At 55.2% G+C, this 21,298-nt stretch overlaps 1 pseudogene; it reads right to left on the bottom strand.

Moving 5' to 3' along the window:
- Nucleotides 1–833: 833 nt before the first annotated feature.
- LOC137467422 (zinc finger protein 436-like) overlaps nt 834–21,298 on the bottom strand; it is a 61,910-nt pseudogene continuing 41,445 nt past the window's right edge.

Below are 21,298 nucleotides of genomic sequence, written 5' to 3' on the forward strand. Positions count from 1 at the left end.
GGGGACCCAAATCTCCCTCATAGACCCTGCCAAGCGCCCTCCCAGCACCACAAATGCCCACAGGATTGACAGAAGCCCTTCCCAGTCCGCCCAGGAGCCCCTAAACTCCCACCTCCCATGGCACTGACCAGGAGAGGTTGGTGGACAGGAACATTTACAGCCAGGATCAGCTCGGGCGCTTCAGCAGTGATTTGGGCACTTTGGGAGAACATCCCGGATAGGAAGAGCCAGGCCAGGGACTGGGACAGACAATTAGAATTCTTGGAGAACAGGCGGGCTCAGGTGGACACCTTTTGCCGGCACACCTATGAGATTGTGGACATTTCCCCTGCCTTTGGTAGCTTCAGAACACCCAAATCCTCCCAAATATTCTATTGAACCAACCCCAAATTCACCCCCAAATCCTGGTAAATGGTGCAGCTTTAGATCTCTTTGCTCTATTTCTTTATTTTCACCCCAGTTTTGGTTGTTTAGACAGGGTGAAGAAAAAAATTATTGAAATGGAAAAGACCTCCAAGATCATGCAGCACTGCTTGATGCCACCAGAAGAAATAACTGGACAGAGCGGGTGAGATTTCTTTGGGGTGTAAAGTCAACAAATTGCTTTCTGCCAGTGAATTTCCAGTATAGATCAGAGTCCTGATGGATGTTCCTGCCTCTGTGTTCATACAGGTGCCTATGGGGATCCAGGAAGATGTGGAGACCACCTTCCAGGTGTCTTCTCAGCAGGGATCACTGGGAATGTGGGTCACCAGGGCTCTGACCAAAGTGGGTCCTCCCATGGGGGATGGAGTTGGAGCAGGGCACGAAGCTCTTCCCACAGCTGAGGCATTTGCAGGGCTTCCCTTACCGGTGCCTCTGTTGGTGTTGGGTCAAGGTAGAGCTTCTGGAGAAGCTCTTCCCACACTGGGGACACTCGTAGGGCCTCTCCCCAGTGTGGATGCGCCGGTGGGTGACAAGGTGGGACTTTTGTTTGAAGCCCTTCCTGCAGTTGGGGCAGCGGAAGGGCCTCTCCTCCGTGTGAATCCGCTGGTACCTGAGGAGACTGGAGCTGGTCTGAAACCTCTTCTGACACTCGGGAAACTCGTAGAGCCTCTCCCCAGTGTGCATGCCTTGGTGGGTGACGAGGTGGGAGCTGCAGCTGAAGCCCTTCCCACACTCCCCACACTCCTAGGGCCATTCCCCAGTGTGGATCATCTGGTGGTGGATCAGGTGGGAGCTCTGCCTGAAGCTCTGCCCACACTCCAAGCACTTGTAGGGCTTCTCCCCATGGTGAACCTGCTCATGGCCCACCAGCTTCGAGCTCTGGCTGAAGCTCTGTCCACCTTCCTGGCACAGGATGCCAGGGCTTTTTGGGCTCCCAGGGTCCCTTCTCCCCTCCTTCTCTGCTTTGGGCTGCAGGGGCTCCAAGGAGTCCCCCGTGCCCCTCTCCAGGCTGTTGAGGGTCCCGCCAATGACGGCGCTCCCCCCTCTCTGGGCTCCCCACTTTGGGCTCCTGGGGGACACAGGGCTCTGCTCCTCCAGGCTGCCTCGCTGTCAGCCGCCACTTGGAACCCCCATTTTCCCCCAAGGGGCCTTTTCCGCTCAGCTTTGCAGTTCTTCATTCTCCAAACATCCCCCCAAAAAGCCCAACCCAGGTACCCCCCAGGATATCTGGGCCGAGCTCCCCATCCCTGGTCACCCATGGGATGGGGGCTGATGGTCCCAGCAGGGCTGTGAATTCAGGAAGGGCTCGACCTCGTGGTTCCTTTTTCTTTTCCTGATCCTCCATTGTCCCTCCTCTTCCTCTTCGTCCCTCTCCTCCTCTTCCATCCCTCCTCCTCCTCCCTAAGCCCACCTCCTTCTCCTACTTCCATCCCTTCTGGCTCTCCTCTTCCATCCCTCTTCTTCCCTCCCTCCTCCTCCTCCCCAAAGAGCAACGACACCCTTGGTGCCCCGTTCCCGCAGCCCTGACAGCCTGCGGCAGGAGCAGGGATGGAGCCGGGACAGGTCGGGATGGGCAGCGCGGGGCTCATGGCTGCTCCCACCCGCTGGGGGCGAGGGGAACCCGGCCCGGGCAAAAGGAGAGGCAAACTGGGAAAACTGGGGGCTGCACATCCAAACTGGGCCTTGCTGGGGACCCTGCCAGGGGACTGCCAGCCCTTGGGGCTCCTCTCGGGAGATCCGGGAGGGGGGAACGCAGAGAGGGCTGGGGGATCCCAGGAATGGCAGCACAGCGAGTGACTTTTTTATACTGGGATCGTACTGGGATCATACTGGGAGCAGCTGGGCCCATGCTGGGGCAGACTGCGGTCACACTGAGGGAGACTGGGATCATATTGGGATCATACTGGGATCACACTGGGACAGAGTAGGAGCCTGCAGCGGGCAACTGAGACCATGCTGGCGCAAATAGGATACACTGGGAGTGACTGGGATCATACTGAGTTTGACTGGGAGCAACTGTGAGCAACTGGGATCATGCTATGAGCAAGTGGGAGGAACTGGGGGTCACTGGGTGCATGCTGGGGGTGACTGGAAACAACTGGGCTTTTACTGGGATCAACTGGGATCATGCTGGAGGTGACAGGGATCATATTGGCAGTGAGTGCAACTACACTGAGGCTGAGTGGGAGTGGTGGTGAACAAATGGGATCATGCTGGAAGGAACTGGGAGTGACTGGGAGTATGCTGGAAGGAACTGGGGTACACTGGAGAGACTGGGAGTGACTGGAACAAAAGAGAGGGTGAAAGGGAGCAACTGGAACCATGTGGGGCACAACTGGTTCATACTGGCAGTGACTGGGAGCACACTGGGCTCATCTCTGGACCATACTGGGAAGGACTGGACTAATATTGGGAGTGTCTGAGACTGACTGGGAAAACACCAGGCACATCATCCCCCATACTGGGTGTGACTGGGAGCAACTGGGAACACACTGGATGAAAGTGGGAGCAACAGGGACTATGCTGGGGGCAAATTGTATCATAACGGGGAATGACTGGCAGCAACTGGGCTCCTGCTGGGAGCAGCCCCTGGCGGCCCCGGGAGCCCCGCACCCCTTTCCGGCCGTGCCGCCCCTTCAGCCCCAGCACCCCCCATTGCCGGGGTGCCGGCACTGCCAGGGGTCCCCCCCTCTCGGGGTCCCCGCTGGGGCTTCTGGGGCTCTCCTCTCTCTGAGCTCCCGCTCAGGGCAGCCGCGGCTCTCCCAGGGCTCCCCAAAACCGGTGTGCCCCCGCCGGGGCTCTGCTACCCTCACCGCCCACCGGGACCCCCGAAAAACACCTCCCGGGGACCCCCCGATGTCCCCCCGAGGGCCAGCTGCGGCTCGGCTTTGGAGCCCTGCCAGCTCCAAACATCCCCCCAAAAAAATCCCAAACCCAGGGAGCCCCGGGATATTTGGGCCGAGCTCCCCCTCCCCGAGCACCTGCGGGATGGGGGCGATGCTCCCGGGGTGCTGCGAGCTCAGGCAGCGCCAGGGCCACACGATTCCTTCTCTCCTCTCCTCCGGCTGCTCCCTGCTGCCACTGCGCCTCTTCCTCCCTCCCTCCTCCTCCTCCTGCGCTCCCGAAGCCCCCGCAGCCGCGGGAGGGGCGGGGATGGAGCCAGGACAGGTCGGAACGCAGAGAGGGCTGGGGGGGATGCTAGGAGTGGCAGTGACTGGGCTGTCCTGGGATCATACTGGGAGCGGCTCCTGGGTGACCGACTTCTACTGGGATCATACTGGGATCGTACTGGGAGTGAGGAGGAGCAGCGCGATGGCTCCAGCGCTGGGGCTGGGGGCGCTCCTGGGGCCCCGGGGGGGCAGCGAGAGGTGAGGGGGACCCCCAGCACCGGGACTCCTTGGTCGCCCATTCTGGAGCACCGAGGGGCCCCTGAACCCCCATTCCCGGGTGCCGCCATCCCCCCGCACCCCCATTCCCGGCCTGGGTTCCACGCCGCACCCCCTTATCCGGCACCGGCAACCCCCGCTCCCCTCTCCCGGCCATGCCGCCTCTCCCAGCCCTCCGAGCCCCCTTTTCCTTCACCCCTAGACCCCCTGGACCCCTATTCCTGACTTTCCCAGTGCCCAGCCCCTCCTTTCCTCAACACCGAGGACACCCGGGACCCCTAATCCCAGCCAGCCTGGGTTTTTCCGCCTTTTGCAGGGAATGGGGACACCGGGAACCCTTGGAGTCCCCTTTCCTGACGATAGTGACACAATTAGGATCGCCCAAACGCCTCCTGGATCTCCCCTAAGCCCCCAGTAGGGATTCCTGGGAGCTCCCCTGTGTTCCCCCTTTCCCAGGACTTTGGGGGACCCCCGACCTGTCCGTGCACCGCCAGATTTCTTCCACAGCCCCCTGTGATGGTGGGGGTGGGGGCCGAGTGCTGGCGCCCCCCAGCCCAATCCCCCCCTTTGGGAATCCTGAAAACCCCCCTGGGAACCCCCAAAAATCCACCGGGACCCCAAAAACCCTGGAGATAGACAAACCCCCCCCCAGGAATTCATCATGAAATTTATACCCAGCACGTGATCCCCATCACCATCATCGGCATCACCCGGGTACCCCCAGATCCTCTCGGGATCCTGTGCCTGATGCAAATGGAAAGAGAACTGGGGTGTGAAAAATAAAGCTTGTTTATTTTCAGACAAACAGCAATGAAAACACAGAACACATTTACATTGTAAGAATATTTGTAACAACAACAATATATAGAATGTATATACCTAAGCACATATGTTATGGTTTGACGCTGGCGCGATGCCAGCACTCCCATGAAAATGCACTTTTTAAAATAATTGCTGTGAGATGTGATCAGGAACAGAGCGGAGCAGGCTCAAGCTTAATAACAAAGAAAAGAACTTTATTAAACTACTACTACTATAAAAACACAGACACTCAATCCTGGACAAAGACCTTCGAAAACACTCTTCCTCCTCCCAACTAATTCCCACCTAATTTCCAAATGGAACCACAGTGAGACACAACCCGGGATCCTGATCAAGTTGCCACCCTTCAGATATTCAAATACTCAATCTTTCAAGGGAGGCAGGAGTCTCTCCTGTGCCACAGACCCCCCAGGAAACACAATTGCCACCCTTGTGTTTCCATGTCACACATGGCAACTGCCCAGAGAAAATCTGCCGTGGTGACACTCTCCTTTCCATGTCACAGTGCTCTCACCACCGTGCATGGACAGACTGCTCATAGGGCTCCTTTAAGGATGCTTTGCCATGGACCAAAAGAGACAACAGTTCAGTTTCTCATTGCGGGACTACAGTCCCCCCCATTTTCCCCTGGGGCTGAGGGTCCAAGAACAGAGGTCTTCTTCTCCTCTTCTTCTTCCTTGAAGATAGAGGGCTTCTCCACACTTTCTCCAACTCTCCTCTGTTCTCTCTACTCCTCTGCTGGTAATCACTAATACAAGTCTCTTGGCTCACCAAACCACCCCCCTAAGTGCAGCTTCTGTCAGGAGAATTTGGTTCAGTCTATGGCTAACAAGAAAAGTCCAGCCACAAGCCACTCCATCATCTCCTTCCAACTCAAGAATTTCTTCTTCCATCATCTCGGATTCCCAGACTGTCTCTCTTCTACTTCAAATCAAGGAGGAGTAATATTTTACAAAGCCTTCATTTCTCAGGAAAGGGTTAAAAGCTCAGACTCCCTGGACGGCTGATATCTCTGCCCAGCACCCGATTCCCAAGGCCAAGGCTGGGTGCATTCCCCCCCTCTCCTTCTCCTCCGCGCCAGCAAAGTTAGAGGTGCCGTCTGGACTCTCTGTCTCTTCCCTCTTGGCGGGGGGAACGACAAAGGCATCTCTGCTTCTCTCCACCCTTCTGTCCACAGGAGCTGGCTCGGTTCCAGTCCTTCAGCCCCCTCGGCTCACCTCGACCAGACCGCATGGCTTCCCCTCCCCCACCCAGCCCCATGGCTGGGCAGGGGAGATTCTGCACTGCACCCTGACCGGAACCAAAGAGAGCGAGCTCTTGGGAGTTCCTGCTTTTAACCCCCTGTGTTCTCAGAGGCGTATCCACACCTTTAGTGGCCACTTAAGGTGCCAATATCCAAACTTGACTACTGATTGGTTTGACCCAACTTCCTGAAAGAATTCACTTCCATGTCAAACCACAACAGCATATCCAACAAAAGTCAATGAAACGTATTTACAGAAGACAAAAAGAAGCCCTGAAACCTATGGCCTAAAGACAACAACAAACTCTACAACGTATGTACAAAAGGGTGGCGTCTCTGTCCGGGATCTCCATCGGTCCCTGAGGAAAAGCAAGAGGCACAGTCACTCCAATCAGGCAGAGAGGGCTCTTCCATGTGCCCCCAGGCTGGCCCAGCAAGCGCAGCACAGGCTGGGGATGGCCACCAGAACCCAATGCACCGGGTCCCACATCCCTGAGCAGGGACCACCCAGCCCAGTCCCAGCCTGGCAGCAGGGGACCCGCTCTGCCTGTGGGGACCACATGCCTGTCCTGCTGCTGGTATTGCTCTTCATCCCAAGATCATGGCCTCTTCCTCATCTTTCTCATCAATGTCCATGTCCTCAAGGTACTCTTCCATTTCCACGTCCATCTCCTCTTCCACATCTACCTCCATCTCTTCCTCTCCAGTCTCTTCTTCATCCACTTCCATATCCTCCTCTGTATCCATCTGCATGTCCACCTCCATCTCTTCCTCTCCACTCTCTTCTCCATCCACTTCCATCTTCTCCTCTGTATCAATCTCCATGTCCACTTCCATTGCATCGTCTCCACTCTCTTCTCCATCCACTTCCATCTTCTCCTCTCTATCAGCCTGCATGTCCACCTCCATCTCGTCCTCTCTCTCTGTGACAGCCTGCAGAGATAGCAACACCTCAGAGTGGGGTCCCTGTCCCACCCCATCCCCACAGAACTCCAGCCCAGCCGGGCAGCTAGGGGGTGTCCACCTCCATGGAATGGCACCGTACCTTCCTCAGGACAAATGTGAGCATCCTGCAGGGACGGATGACAAAATCCAGGCAACAGAGAGCTTTCAGGACTGATGGGAGTATCAGGGCGCAGGTGACGAGAAGGGTGACAGGGAGCATGGTGAAGGGTGAGCTGGCACGAGGGCTGGCACAGGGTGGGCTGACACAAGGGCCAGTGGTTGTGTTGTGCTCTTTGCTGGACGCTGGAAGTTCCTGCTGGAACATCACATCTGTGACATCACAGTGGATCTAAAGAGCTTCTTGTTCCGAGCTGAGCAATCTTTCCCAGCCCATGCTGCTCACAGCCCTGTTGCCAAGGATGGGGCATCCACAGCCTGGGCCAGTGCCTCAGCAGCCTCAGTGTAAAAGAGCAGCTTCCTCAGATCCAACTTCAATCAGCCTCCTGCAGTTGAAAGCCCTCCCTCCTTGTCCTGTTGCCACGGGCCCGGCTGAACACTGTCCCTGTCTTTCCTGTGGGACCCTTCCAGTCCTGCAGAGCTGCAGTGAGGCCTCCCCAGTGTCTCCTCTTTCCAGGCTGAGCATCCCCAGCCCCACTTGGACGGCAGTCAGGTAGATCAGGGGGAGTCAAGGCTGAAGTCAAACAGCATCAGGAACTGGGAGGTGGAAGCTTTAGGCCCAGGTTTGCCTCTGTAATAACAGTGGAGGGGAAGATGGTGGGACACTGGCTCTGTTCTAACCGGTGAATATTTTCTTTTTTTTTTTTTTTTTCCTTCTTTTCTGTCATGCTGATGCAGGTGTTGCTGTTTGCAAGGAAGCTTGGCACAATATCCATTGTCTTCTCCATTTGTGAAACACCGAGCAGAGTCTGGGCACGCTGATGATGCAGAGCAAAACCTGCAAATACACCGGTGATCCTGAGCCTGGAGGATGCAGCTAAACCCGGCCAAAAATAATTTCTGGAAAGTCAAGCCTGGTTTACATTTTCTTGGGTTTGGCTATGCCAACTTCACCAGTCATTCATAAAAAAGCAAACATAAAGCTCAAACCAAAACAGACAAAAACCCAAACAAACAAACCCACGCAAACCAATCAAACAAATAGATAAAAAAACCTAATAAAACCAAAGAGAATGAGGAGTTAGTATTAGTTGTGAGGATATCACAGCAGGCAAATGGCTGCTTCCCCCAGGATCACCATGGAAAGCCACATATAACAGCTGCTCCAAGATATAGCCAACAGGAGAACTGTAAAAGTGATACATGGCCACTTTGGGGGCAGCTCCACATTAAGGTGAAGGATGAGCACACAGTGGTACAGATCCAGCATTCCCCACCCTCCAGGCTGCTGTGTGCTCCTGATGATGCAACTGAGAGCTTGGATAGCAGCAATGACAAACCTGCCTCTGGAATCAAAGTAGCCCCTCCTTTCTCCCCTGAACAATCAGCAAATTCTTGGTTCACTGATGCCTCTGCCAAACGAGAGGGGAAGGTGTGGAGATACAGGGCAGCAGCCCCCCACTTTTCCTCTGGTGAACTAGTTATTACTGGGGGAGAAAGCAGTGCTCAGGCTGGGGAGCTGATAGCAGTTTGGAGTGTTTCCCAGCGTGAGGCACAGAATACCTCTCTTGTCTGTATCTACTCTGACTCCTCTGCTGTGCACCAAATGATCCCAACAATCCAGCACATTACCCTGGCCAACCTGTTCTGCTGGACCTCTCTTACTCTAGGGCTAGTACCACTTGTGCTAACACCCCCTCTGAATAAATATGCATGGGAAGCCTCTGGTGCTCTAGGGAAAGAGCATCGCATCAATACATGCTGGATAATTCCATCATTCTAACTTTTCTGCCTCTCGGGGGCAGGATTCTGTTGTGTTTACTTTTACAGAAGAACTCCGAGGGACATGAAGACCACCTAAACCATGATAAAACTGGTGATAGTTTTCTGCATCCTGCCACAACCCCATGGCCAGAAACCAGCTGAGTGGTCTGAAATAATTGTGGTAGCATGCAGAAAAAAAGTGAAAGGATCTTTTGAAGCACAAAAAGGTTTGTACGCACCCAAGCGTACAGGACTGGCACAATTTCACATTAACACAAACTCTAGAAGAATTTTGGCTTTGGTCTAAAAATACTGAACGGCTTTTTTTTTTTTTTTTAAGTTTAAAGTATTGATTTAAATCCTGGGGAGAACTTGATGTTAATGTTGTGACACCTACCACCCAACCACCAGTTACGCTTGGCCTGAAAATTTTTGAAAGTGGACCATACATAATCAGGAAAACAGGTCAACAACAAATATTCTTTAATCCAGCATGGTCTCTCAAACAAGTCAAATTGCTGATGCAAAAAAATGTCTCAGAAATTCAGCCAGCTTGTTCACCTTTTTTGTAAACTTCTTTTCAGGATTGGACGACCTGGTTGCGACAGCGGAACCCTTCTAAAAGACGGATGCTAAGAGACATAACCGGTGCTGTGGGAACAGGATTGGGAATTCTAAATAGCATTGATTCAGAAGTATTAATGAACACATTGGCTGCCACCACTAGAGATTTGACCAAATTCCAACAACCACTGCAGTCATCCTTACTGGCCTTGGGAAGACATCAGTGCTTGCTATCAAACATATTACCAAGTTGGGAGGAAGCGAGCGTAAATGATCACAAATTGGTAATTGATGCACTCGGTGCAGCACAAAAGAACCTTTCTTTAGCTCTCAGCTGTATCCAGGCTCAATTATTGATGCACTCGGTTGCTGCCTCGATTATAAGAGAAGGTGAAGAAGGCACTTTTCCTACTGAGATTCGGAAAATAGTTTGGGACAGTGCTGCTGATTTTGAAAAGGAATTCCAATCCCGGTGGAACCTAGTGAACTTTACCTATGACCCCATCACAAACATAGCCACAGCTTTTGTGTTAACCGTACGTGATGCCTCAAGTGCATTTGGTATTCCCCATCATTGCACTAGGACTGGGACACATATGGAGCCACTGGGAATGTGCTGGGGGCAACTGGGACCACGCTGGGGGCAACTGGGGACAAGGGTGAGTGACTGGGGCCCTGCTGGGAGAGACTGGGATCATACTGGACTCATACTAGGATCATACTGGGAGTGACTGGGACTATTCTAGGGGCAGCTGGGAGAACTGGGAAAACACTGGATGGCACTGGGAACAACGGGAACAGTGCTGGGGGCAAATTGTATCATAATGGGGAATGACTGGCAGCAACTGGGCTCCTGCTGGGAGCAGCCCCTGGCGGCCCCGGGAGCCCCGCACCCCTTTCCTGGCCATGCCGCCCCTCCAGCCCCAGCGTCCCCCATTGCCGGGGTGCCGGCACTGCCAGGGGTCCCCCCCTCTCGGGGTCCCCGCTGGGGCTTCTGGGGCTCTCCTCTCTCTGGGCTCCCGCTCAGGGCAGCCGCGGCTCTCCTGGGGCTCCCCAAAACCGGTGTCTCCCCGCCGGGGCTCTGCTGCCCTCACCGCCCACCGGGACCCCCGGAAAACACCTCCCGGGGATCCACCGATGTCCCCCCGAGGGCCAGCTGCGGCTCGGCTTTGGAGCCCTACCAGCTCCAAACATCCCCCCCAAAAAAAACCCAAACCCAGGGAGCCCCGGGATATTTGGGCCGAGCTCCCCCTCCCCAGGCACCTGCAGGATGGGGGCGATGCTCCTGGGGTGCTGCGAGCTCAGGCAGCGCCAGGGCCACGCGATTCCTTCTCTCCTCTCCTCCGGCTGCTCCCTGCTGCCGCTGCGCCTCTTCCTCCCTCCCTCCTCCTCCTCCCCCGCTCCGGGATCCTGAACCGTGAGGGGAAAGGGGGCGAGGAAAGGACGGAACCGTGACGGGAAAGGAGTGAGGAAAGGGCGGAACCGTGAAGGGAAAGGAGCGAGGAAAGGGCGGAACCGTGAGGGGAAAGGAGCGAGGAAAGGGCGGAACCGTGAGGGGAAAGGGCCGGGGCCAAGGGGACGCGCTGTCCTAAAAAAGCCCGGTTTGACCCAAAATCACCCAAAAGGGCATCAAATGCAGCCTACATCCACATGGTTCGGCCTGACATCAGCCAAATGGGATTAAAAGTATCCAAAGGGCTCTAAAATCCAACCAAAGGGGCTTAAAACTGCCCCAAGTGTTTTATAACCCTCAAGAAATGGCTTAACATCACCCGTAAATCTTTCAAATGTGACTAAAATCCACCCTGAAAATATCTGGTCCAGCCTAAAATCATCCAAAGGTATCTAAAATCACCAAAATGTCCCTGGCACCAACACAAGAAGACCTAAAATCACCCTAAAAAGGCTTGGTTCAAGCTAAAATTGCCCAAAGAAGCAAAAAACCCTACTTAAATGGGCCCAAAACACCCAAAAAAGGGACCTAAAATCACCCACACAGGATTAGGATTCACCCATATGGGCCCAGTTTTTCCTAAACTCACCCAAATGGGCCCCAGCCCCACCCCCATGGGCCTAAAATCATCCAAAGGGGTCTGAAATCCCCCCTAAACCCCACCAGATTCGGCCTCAAATCAGCCACAGGGGCTGAAAATCCACCCGAAAAGGCTCGGGATCCCCGCAAGGGATCTGAAGCCCACCCTAAACCTGCCCAGTTCGGCCCAAAATCCTCCAAAGGGGCCGAGCCCGAGGCCGAGCCCGGGATCGGCTCCGGGGTCGCTCCGGGACCTCCGCGTCCGCTCCGGGCAGTTTTGGCCACGGCCCCGGACGGGCCTGGGCGGGACCAGGAGAGACCAGGGAGGGCTCGGGAGGGGTTTGGGCATCTGGGGCTTTTTTGGGCTTTGGGGAATTGTGTTGGGGGTTTACGGGGAATTGTTGGGGTTTTTGGGGAGAATTATTGGGTTTGGAGGCAGTTGGGGGATTTTGGGGAGTTTGGATTTTGAGGGGCTTTATTGGTGCTTTGAGTGGGAAGTTGTTTTCCTGGGGGTATTTGGGGGTTAATTGAAATTTTTTGTGTTTTCTTTTGAAGTTCGGAAGGTTTTACTGGGATTTTGTGGGGATTTTGTGGGATCCTCTGGAATTATTTCTGGGTTTTATTGGGATTTTTAGGGGATTTGGAGGCAATTTATTGGAATTGTGGGGGCATTTAGTGAGATTCTTTGGGGAATTGGGTTTTTTAGGAATTTTAGTGGGGATTTGGGGGGGTTTTGTAGGTTTTTTTTAGGTTGTTGTCGAGATTTCTTTGGTCTCGTGAGTATTTTGTGGGGCTTCTTGTGGTTTTGGAGACATTTTTGCGGGGATATGTGGGGTTTAATTGGGATTTTGTGAGCTTTTATTGGGATTCGAGGGTGTTCTAATGTGAATTTGTGAAATTTAATTGCGATTTCATGGGGTTTATTGGGACTTTCAGGGGTTTAAAGGAGACTTTGGTGCCTCTCAGCTCTTCCCCACACCCTGGGACAACTCCAAAGCCCCCCAAAATTCCACTAAAACCCCCCAAAATCCCCCAAAAATCCCAATAAAAAACTCCTAAACACCAAAGAATCCCACAAAATCCCAATGGAACCCACCAAAAAAAAAAAAAAAAAACCAAAAACAAACAAAAAAAAATCCGCCCAAAAATTTCAATAAACCCCCCAAAAAATAACCACCCCAAAACCCTAAAAAAATCCCTAAAATCCAAAATCCTCAAAACCCACAAAACCCCCATAACCCCACAAACCCAGTAATTCTCTCCAAAATCCAATAATTCCCCCTAATCTCCCAACAAAATCCCCCAAAGCCCATACATGCCTCCAAAATCCCCCCAAAATCACCCCAGAAGCCCCCAGACTCACCGGGGGCCGTCCTGGATCAGGGGGCACCAGCCGGTGGAACAGGAGCCACTTCAGGGGGCCCGCGGAGCTTTTTGGGCAGGGGGCACCATGGGAAACCTCCCAAAAATGGGGGAGGGGAACCCCTGTGGTACCCCCTCCCCAGAAAGCCTCCTCCCCCGGTTCAGGAATAGCCAAATTCAAGAAAATGTAAACCAGGCTTGACTTTCCAGAAATTATTTTTGGCCGGGTTTAGCTGCATCCTCCAGGCTCAGGATCACCGGTGTATTTGCAGGTTTTGCTCTGCATCATCAGCCTGCCCAGACTCTGCTCGGTGTTTCACAAATGGAGAAGACAATGGATATTGTGCCAAGCTTCCTTGCAAACAGCAACACCTGCATCAGCATGACAGAAAAGAAGGAAAAAAAAAAAAAAAAAGAAAATATTCACCGGTTAGAACAGAGCCAGTGTCCCACCATCTTCCCCTCCACTGTTATTATAGAGGCAAACCTGGGCCTAAAGCTTCCACCTCCCAGTTCCTGATGCTGTTTGACTTCAGCCTTGACTCCCCCTGATCTACCTGACTGCCGTCCAAGTGGGGCTGGGGATGCTCAGCCTGGAAAGAGGAGACACTGGGGAGGCCTCCCTGCAGCTCTGCAGGACTGGAAGGGTCCCACAGGAAAGACGGGGACAGTGTTCAGCCGGGCCCGTGGCAACAGGACAAGGGGGGATGGCTTTCAACTGCAGGAGGCTGATTGAAGTTGGATCTGAGGAAGCTGCTCTTTTACACTGAGGCTGCTGAGGCACTGGCCCAGGCTGTGGATGCCCCATCCTTGGCAACAGGGCTGTGAGCAGCATGGGCTGGGGAAGATTGCTCAGCTCGGAACAAGATGCTCTTTAGATCCACTGTGATGTCACAGATGTGATGTTCCAGATGGAACTTCCAGCGTCCAGCAAAGAGCACAACACAACCACTGGCCCTTGTGTCAGCCCACCCTGTGCCAGCCCTCGTGCCAGCTCACCCTTCACCATGCTCCCTGTCACCCTTCTTGTCACCTGCGCCCTGATGCTCCCATCAGTCCTGAAAGCTCTCTGTTGCCTGGATTTTGTCATCCGTCCCTGCAGGATGCTCACATTTGTCCTGAGGAAGGTACGGTGCCATTCCATGGAGGTGGACACCCCCCGGCTGCCCGGCTGGGCTGGAGTTCTGTGGGGATGGGGTGGGACAGGGACCCCACTCTGAGGTGTTGCTACCTCTGCAGGCTGTCACAGACAGAGAGGACGAGATGGAGGTGGACATGCAGGCTGATAGAGAGGAGAAGATGGAAGTGGATAGAGAAGAGAGTGGAGACGATGCAATGGAAGTGGACATGGAGATTGATACAGAGGAGAAGATGGAAGTGGATGGAGAAGAGAGTGGAGAGGAAGAGATGGAGGTGGACATGCAGATGGATACAGAGGAGGATATGGAAGTGGATGAAGAAGAGACTGGAGAGGAAGAGATGGAGGTAGATGTGGAAGAGGAGATGGACGTGGAAATGGAAGAGTACCTTGAGGACATGGACATTGATGAAAAAGATGAGGAAGAGGCCATGATCTTGGGATGAAGAGCAATACCAGCAGCAGGACAGGCATGTGGTCCCCACAGGCAGAGTGGGTCCCCTGCTTCCAGGCTGGGACTGGGCTGGGTGGTCCCTGCTCAGGGATGTGGGACCCGGTGCATTGGGTTCTGGTGGCCATCCCCAGCCTGTGCTGCGCTTGCTGGGCCAGCCTGGGGGCACATGGAAGAGCCCTCTCTGCCTGATTGGAGTGACTGTGCCTCTTGCTTTTCCTCAGGGACCGATGGAGATCCCGGACAGAGGTCATAGGTTTCAGGGCTTCTTTTTGTCTTCTGTAAATATGTTTCATTGACTTTTGTTGGATATGCTGTTGTGGTTTGACATGGAAGTGAATTCTTTCAGGAAGTTGGGTCAAACCAATCAGTAGTCAAGTTTGGATATTGGCACCTAAAGTGGCCACTAAAGGTGTGGATACGCCTCTGAGAACACAGGGGGTTAAAAGCAGGAACTCCCAAGAGCTCGCTCTCTTTGGTTCTGGTCAGGGTGCAGTGCAGATCTCCCCTGCCCAGCCATGGGGCTGGGTGGGGGAGGGGAAGCCATGTGGCCTGGTCGAGGTGAGCTGAGGGGGCTGAAGGACTGGAACTGAGCCAGCTCCTGTGGACAGAAGGGTGGAGAGAAGTGGAGATGTCTTTGTCGTTCCCCCCGCCAAGTGGGAAGAGACAGAGTCCAGACGGCACCTGTAACTTTGCCGGCGCAGAGGAGAAGGGGTGGGGGAAGGTGCCCAGCCTTGGCCTTGGGAATCGGCTGCTGGGCAGAGATATCAGCCGTCCAGGGAGTCTGAGCTTTTAACCCTTTCCTGAGAAATGAAGGCTTTGTAAAATATTACTCCTCCTTGATTTGAAGTAGAAGAGAGACAGTCTGGGATCCGAGATGATGGAAGAAGAAATTCTTGAGTTGGAAGGAGATGATGGAGTGGCTTGTGGCTGGACTTTTCTTGTTAGCCATAGACTGAACCAAATTCTCCTGACAGAAGCTGCACTTAGGGGGGTGCGTTAGTGAGCCAAGAGACTTGTATTAGTGATTACCAGCAGAGGAGTAGAGAGAACAGAGGAGAGTTGGAGGAGAATGTGTGGAGAAGCCCTCTATCTTCAAGGAAGAAGAAGAGGAGAAGAAGACCTCTGTTCTTGGACCCTCAGCCCCAGGGGAAAATGGGGGGGACTGTAGTCCCGCAATGAGAAACTGAACTGTTGTCTCTTTTGGTCCATGGCAAAGCATCCCTAAAGGAACCCTATGAGCAGTCTGTCCATGCACGGTGGTGAGAGCACTGTGACATGGAGAGGAGAGTTTCACCACGGCAGATTTTCTCTGGGCAGTTGCCGTGTGTGACATGGAAACACAAGGGTGGCAATTGTGTTTCCTGGGGAGTCTGTGGCACAGGAGAGACTCCTGTCTCCCTTGAAAGATTGAGTATTTGAATATCTGAAGGGTGGCAACTTGATCAGGATCCAGGGTGGTGTCTCACTGTGGTTCCATTTGGAAATTAGGTGGGAATTAGTTGGGAGGAGGAAGAGTGTTTTGGAAGGTCTTCGTCCAGGATTGAGTGTCTGTGTTTTTATAGTAGTAGTAGTTTAATAAAGTTCTTTTCTTTGTTATTAAGCTTGAGCCTGCTCTGCTCTGTTCCTGATCACATCTCACAGCAATTATTTTAAAAAGTGCATTTTCATGGGAGTGCTGGCATCGTGCCAGCGTCAAACCATAACATATGTTCTTAGGTATATACATTCTATATATTGTTGTTGTTACAAATATTCTTACAATGTAAATGTGTTCTGTGTTTTCATTGCGGTTTTTCTGAAAAGAAACAAGCTTTATTTTTCACACCCCAGTTCTCTTTCCATTTGCATCAGGCACAGGATCCCGAGAGGATCTGGGGGTACCCGGGTGATGCCGATGATGGTGATGGGGATCCCGTGCTGGGTATAAATTTCATGATGAATTCCTGGGGGGGGTTTTGTCGATATCCAGGGTTTTTGGGGTCCCGGTGGATTTTTGGGGGTTCTCAGGGGGGTTTTCAGGATTCCCAAAGGGGGGGATCGGGCGATCCCAGGGGGAACCCAAGGCTGGTTTGGGGTACCTGCCGGTGACAGAGATGGGGACCCTCTGCCATGTAAGAACCTTCTCAGGGGCATCTGGGGGTGCTGGGAGCTCTTGTGGGAATTTTGATGTCCTGGGATGGTTTGGGGGGTGTCTGTGTGGGGTTTTTGTGGTCCTGGGGAGTTTTTGGAGGGCCCAGGGATGATTTTGGGGTCCCGGGGATGTTGGGGTGTCCCGAGGGATTTGGGGGTTCCCGGGAGGGTTTGGGGGTTCATGGGCAATGCTGATGACAGAGCTGGGACCCCGTGCCGGGTATGAACCTTCCCACTGCACACGGGCAGCGTCAGCGTGTTCAGGGAGATCCTGGGGGGCCCGGGGGTCACACCAAAACCCAGGGGACCCCAAATGCTCAGGGATCCCCCCCAAACTCCCCTCCCCGCTGGATCTGCTGCAGGCAGGGGGGGGCCAGCACTCGGCTCCCACCCCCACCATCACAGGGGGCTGTGGAAGAAATCTGGAGGTGCACGGACAGGTCGGGGGGACCCCCAAAGTCCTGGGAAAGGGGGAACACAGGGGAACTCCCAGGAATCCCCACTGGGGGCTTAGGGGAGATCAAGGACGAGTTTGGGTGAGCTTAATTGTGTCACTATCGTCAGGAAAGGGGACTCCAAGGGTCCCCGGTGTCCCCATTCCCTGCAAAAGGTGGGAAAACCTGGGCTGGCTGGGAATAGGGGTCCCAGGTGTCCTCGGTGTTGAGGAAAGGAGGGTCTGGGCGCTGGGAAAGGCAGGAATAGGGGTCCAGGGGGTCTCTGGGGGAAAGAAAAGGGGGCTCTGGGTGCTGGGAGAGGCGGCATGGCCGGGAAAGGGGTGCGGGGGTTGCCGGTGCCGGATAAGGGCGTGCGGGGTGGAATCCCGGCTGGGAATGGGGGTGAGTGGGGGGATGGTGGTGCCCGGGAATGGGGGTTCAGGGGCCCCTCGGTGCTCCAGAATGTGCGACCAAGGAGTCCCGGTGCTGGGGGTCCCCCTCACCTCTCGCTGCCCCCCCGGGGCCCCAGGAGCGCCCCCAGCCCCAGCGCTGGAGCCATCGCGCTGCTCCTTCTCACTCCCAGTACGATCCCAGTATGATCCCAGTAGAACTCGGTCACCCAGGAGCCGCTCCCAGTATGATCCCAGGACAGCCCAGTCACTGCCACTCCTGGCAACCCCCTCAGCCCTCTCTGCGTTCCGACCTGTCCCAGCTCCATCCCCGCCCCTACCGCGGCTGTGGGGGCTTCGGGAGCGGGGGAGGAGGAGGAGGGAGGGAGGAAGAGGCGCAGCGGCAGCAGGGAGCAGCCGGAGGAGAGGAGAGGAGAGAAGGAATCGTGTGGCCCTGGCGCTGCCTGAGCTCGCAGCACCCCGGGAGCATCGCCCCCATCCCGCAAGTGCCCGGGGAGGGGGACCTCGGCCCAAATATCCCGGGGCTCCCTGGGTTTGGGTTTTTTTGGGGGGGATGTTTGGAGCTGGTAGGGCTCCAAAGCCGAGCCGCAGCTGGCCCTCGGGGGGACATCGGTGGATCCCTGGGAGGTGTTTTCCGGGGGACCCGATGGGCGGTGAGGGCAGCAGAGCCCCGGCGGGGGGACACCGGTTTTGGGGAGCCCCAGGAGAGCCGCGGCTGCCCTGAGCGGGAGCCCAGAGAGAGAAGAGCCCCAGAAGCCCCAGCGGGGACCCCGAGACGGGGGGACCCCTGGCAGTGCCGGCACCCGGGCAATGGGGGGTGCTGGGGCTGGAGGGGCGGCATGGCCGGGAAAGGGGTGCGGGGCTCCCGGGGCCGCCAGGGGCTGCTCCCAGCAGGAGCCCAGTTGCTGCCAGTCATTCCCCATTATGATACAATTTTTCCTCAGCACAGTCCCTGTTGCTCCCACTTTCATCCAGTGTGTTCCCAGTTTCTCCCAGTCACACCCAGTATGGGGAATGATGTGCCTGGTGTGTTCCCAGTCACTCTCAGACACTCCCAATATTAGTCCAGTCCTTCCCAGTATGGTCCAGAGATGAGCCCAGTGTACTCGCAGTCACTGCCAGTATGAACCAGTTGTGCCCCACATGGTTCCAGTTGCTCCCTTTCACCCTCTCTTTTGTTCCAGTCACTCCCAGTCTCTCCCAGTGTACCCCAGTTCCTTCCAGCATACTCCCAGTCACTCCCAGTTCCTTCCAGCATGATCCCATTTGTTCACAACCACTCCCACTCAGCCTCAGTGTAGTTGCACTCACTGCCAATATGATCCCTGTCACCTCCAGCATGATCCCAGTTGATCCCAGTAAAAGCCCAGTTGTTTCCAGTCACCCCCAGCATGCACCCAGTGACTCCCAGTTCCTCCCACTTGCTCATAGCATGATCCCAGTTGCTCACAGTTGCTCCCAGTCAAACTCAGAATGATCCCAGTCACTCCCAGTGTATCCTATTTGCGCCAGCATGGTCTCAATTGCCCGCTGCAGGCTCCTACTCTGTCCCAGTGTGATCCCAGTATGATCCCAATATGATCCCAGTCTCCCTCAGTGTGACCGCAGTCTGCCCCAGCATGGGCCCAGCTGCTCCCAGTATGATCCCAGTACGATCCCAGTATAACAAAGTGACTCCCAGTGCTGCCATTCCTGGGATCCCCCAGCCCTCTCTGCGTTTCCCCCTTTCCGGATCTCCTGAGAGGAGCCCCAAGGGCTGGCAGTCCCCTGGCAGGGTCCCCAGCAAGGCCCAGTTTGGATGCACAGCCCCCAGTTTTCCCAGTTTGCCTCTCCTTTTGCCCGGGCCGGGTTCCCCCCGCCCCCAGCGGGTGGGAGCAGCCGTGAGCCCCGCGCTGCCCATCCCGACCTGTCCCGGCTCCATCCCCACTCCTGCCGCAGGCTGTCAGGGCTGGGGGAACAGGGCACCAAGGGTGTCACTGCTCCTGGGGGAGGAGGAGGAGGGAGGGAAGAAGAGGGATGGAGGAGGAGAGCCAGAAGGGATGGAAGTAGGAGAAGGAGGTAGGCTTAGGGAGGAGGAGGAGGGATGGAAGAGGAGGAGTGGGACGAAGAGGAAGAGGAGGGACAAAGGAGGATCAGGAAAAGAAAAAGGAACCACGAGGTCGAGCCCTTCCTGAATTCACAGCCCTGCTGGGACCATCAGCCCCCATCCCATGGGTGACCAGGGATGGGGAGCTCGGCCCAGATATCCTGGGGGGGTCCCTGGGTTGGGCTTTTTGGGGGGATGTTTGGAGAATGAAGAACTGCAAAGCTGAGCGGAAAAGTCCCCTTGGGGGAAAATGGGGGGTCCAAGTGGCGGCTGACAGCGAGGCAGCCTGGAGGAGCAGAGCCCTGTGTCCCCCAGGAGCCCAAAGTGGGGAGCCCAGAGAGGGGGGAGCACCGTCATTGGCGGGACCCTCAACAGCCTGGAGAGGGGCAGGGGGGACTCCTTGGAGCCCCTGCAGCCCAAAGCAGAGAAGGAGGGGAGAAGGGACCCCGGGAGCCCAAAAAGCCCTGGCATCCTGTGCCAGGAAGGTGGACAGAGCTTCAGCCAGAGCTCGGAGCTGGTGGGCCATGAGCAGGTTCACCATGGGGAGAAGCCCTACAAGTGCTTGGAGTGTGGGAAGAGCTTCAGGCAGAGCTCCCACCTGATCCAGCTCCAGATGATCCACACCGGGGAATGGCCCTAGGAGTGTGGGGAGTGTGGGAAGGGCTTCAGCTGCAGCTCCCACCTCGTCACCCACCAAGGCATGCACACTGGGGAGAGGCTCTACGAGTGTCCCCAGTGTCAGAAGAGGTTTCAGACCAGCTCCAGTCTCCTCAGGTACCAGCGGATTCACACGGAGGAGAGGCCTTTCCGCTGCCCCAACTGCGGGAAGGGCTTCAAACAAAAGTCCCACCTTGTCACCCACCGGCGCATCCACACTGGGGAGAGGCCCTACGAGTGTCCCCAGTGTGGGAAGAGCTCCAGAAGCTCTACCTTGACCCAACACCAACAGAGGCACCGGTAAGGGAAGCCCTGCAAATGCCTCAGCTGTGGGAAGAGCTTCGTGCCCTGCTCCAACTCCATCCCCCATGGGAGGACCCACTTTGGTCAGAGCCCTGGTGACCCACATTCCCAGTGATTCCTGCTGAGAAGACACCTGGAAGGTGGTCTCCACATCTTCCTGGATCCCCATAGGCACCTGGATGAACACAGAGGCAGGAACATCCATCAGGACTCTGATCTATACTGGAAATTCACTGGCAGAAAGCGATTTGTTGACTTTACACCCCAAAGAAATTTCACCCGCTCTGTCCAGTTATTTCTTCTGGTGGCATCAAGCAGTGCTGCATGATCTTGGAGGTCTTTTCCATTTCAGTAATTTCTTTCCTCACACTGTCTAAACAACAAAAACTGGGGTGAAAATAAAGAGATTGAGCAAAGAGATCTAAAGCTGCACCATCTACCTGGATTTGGGGGTGAATTTGGGGTTGGTTCAATAGAATATTTGGGAGGATTTGGGAGGATTTGGGTGTTCTGAAGCTATCAAAGGCAGGGGAAATGTCCACAATCTCATAGGTGTGCCGGCAAAAGGTGTCCACCTGAGCCTGCCTGTTCTCCAAGAATTCTAATTGTCTGTCCCAGTCCCTGGCCTGGCTCTCCCTATCCGGGATGTTCCCCCAAAGTGCCCAAATCACTGCTGAAGTGCCCGAGCTGATCCTGGCTGTAAATGTTCCTGTCCACCAAGCTCTCCTGGTCAGTGCCATGGGAGGTGGGAGTTTAGGGGCTCCTGGGGGGACTGGGAAGGGCTTCTGTCAATCCTGTGGGCATTTGTGGTGCTGGGAGGGGGCTTGGCAGGGTCTATGAGGGAGATTTGGGTCCCTGAAAGGGCTGTGTGTCTTGCAGAGAATCTGGGTGGGTCCTGGGGGAGATGGAAATGGGTTTTGGTGGTTCTTGGGGTCATTTATCTTGCAGGGAGTAGTTGGGGGGGGGGGGTCCTGGCTGCGAGCTGTGGGGTGGTTGGAGGAGTCTGGGAGTGGCTGTGGGGCTGG

This window comes from Anomalospiza imberbis, unplaced genomic scaffold, assembly GCF_031753505.1.
Source record: "Anomalospiza imberbis isolate Cuckoo-Finch-1a 21T00152 unplaced genomic scaffold, ASM3175350v1 scaffold_62, whole genome shotgun sequence".
NCBI lineage: Eukaryota > Metazoa > Chordata > Aves > Passeriformes > Viduidae > Anomalospiza > Anomalospiza imberbis.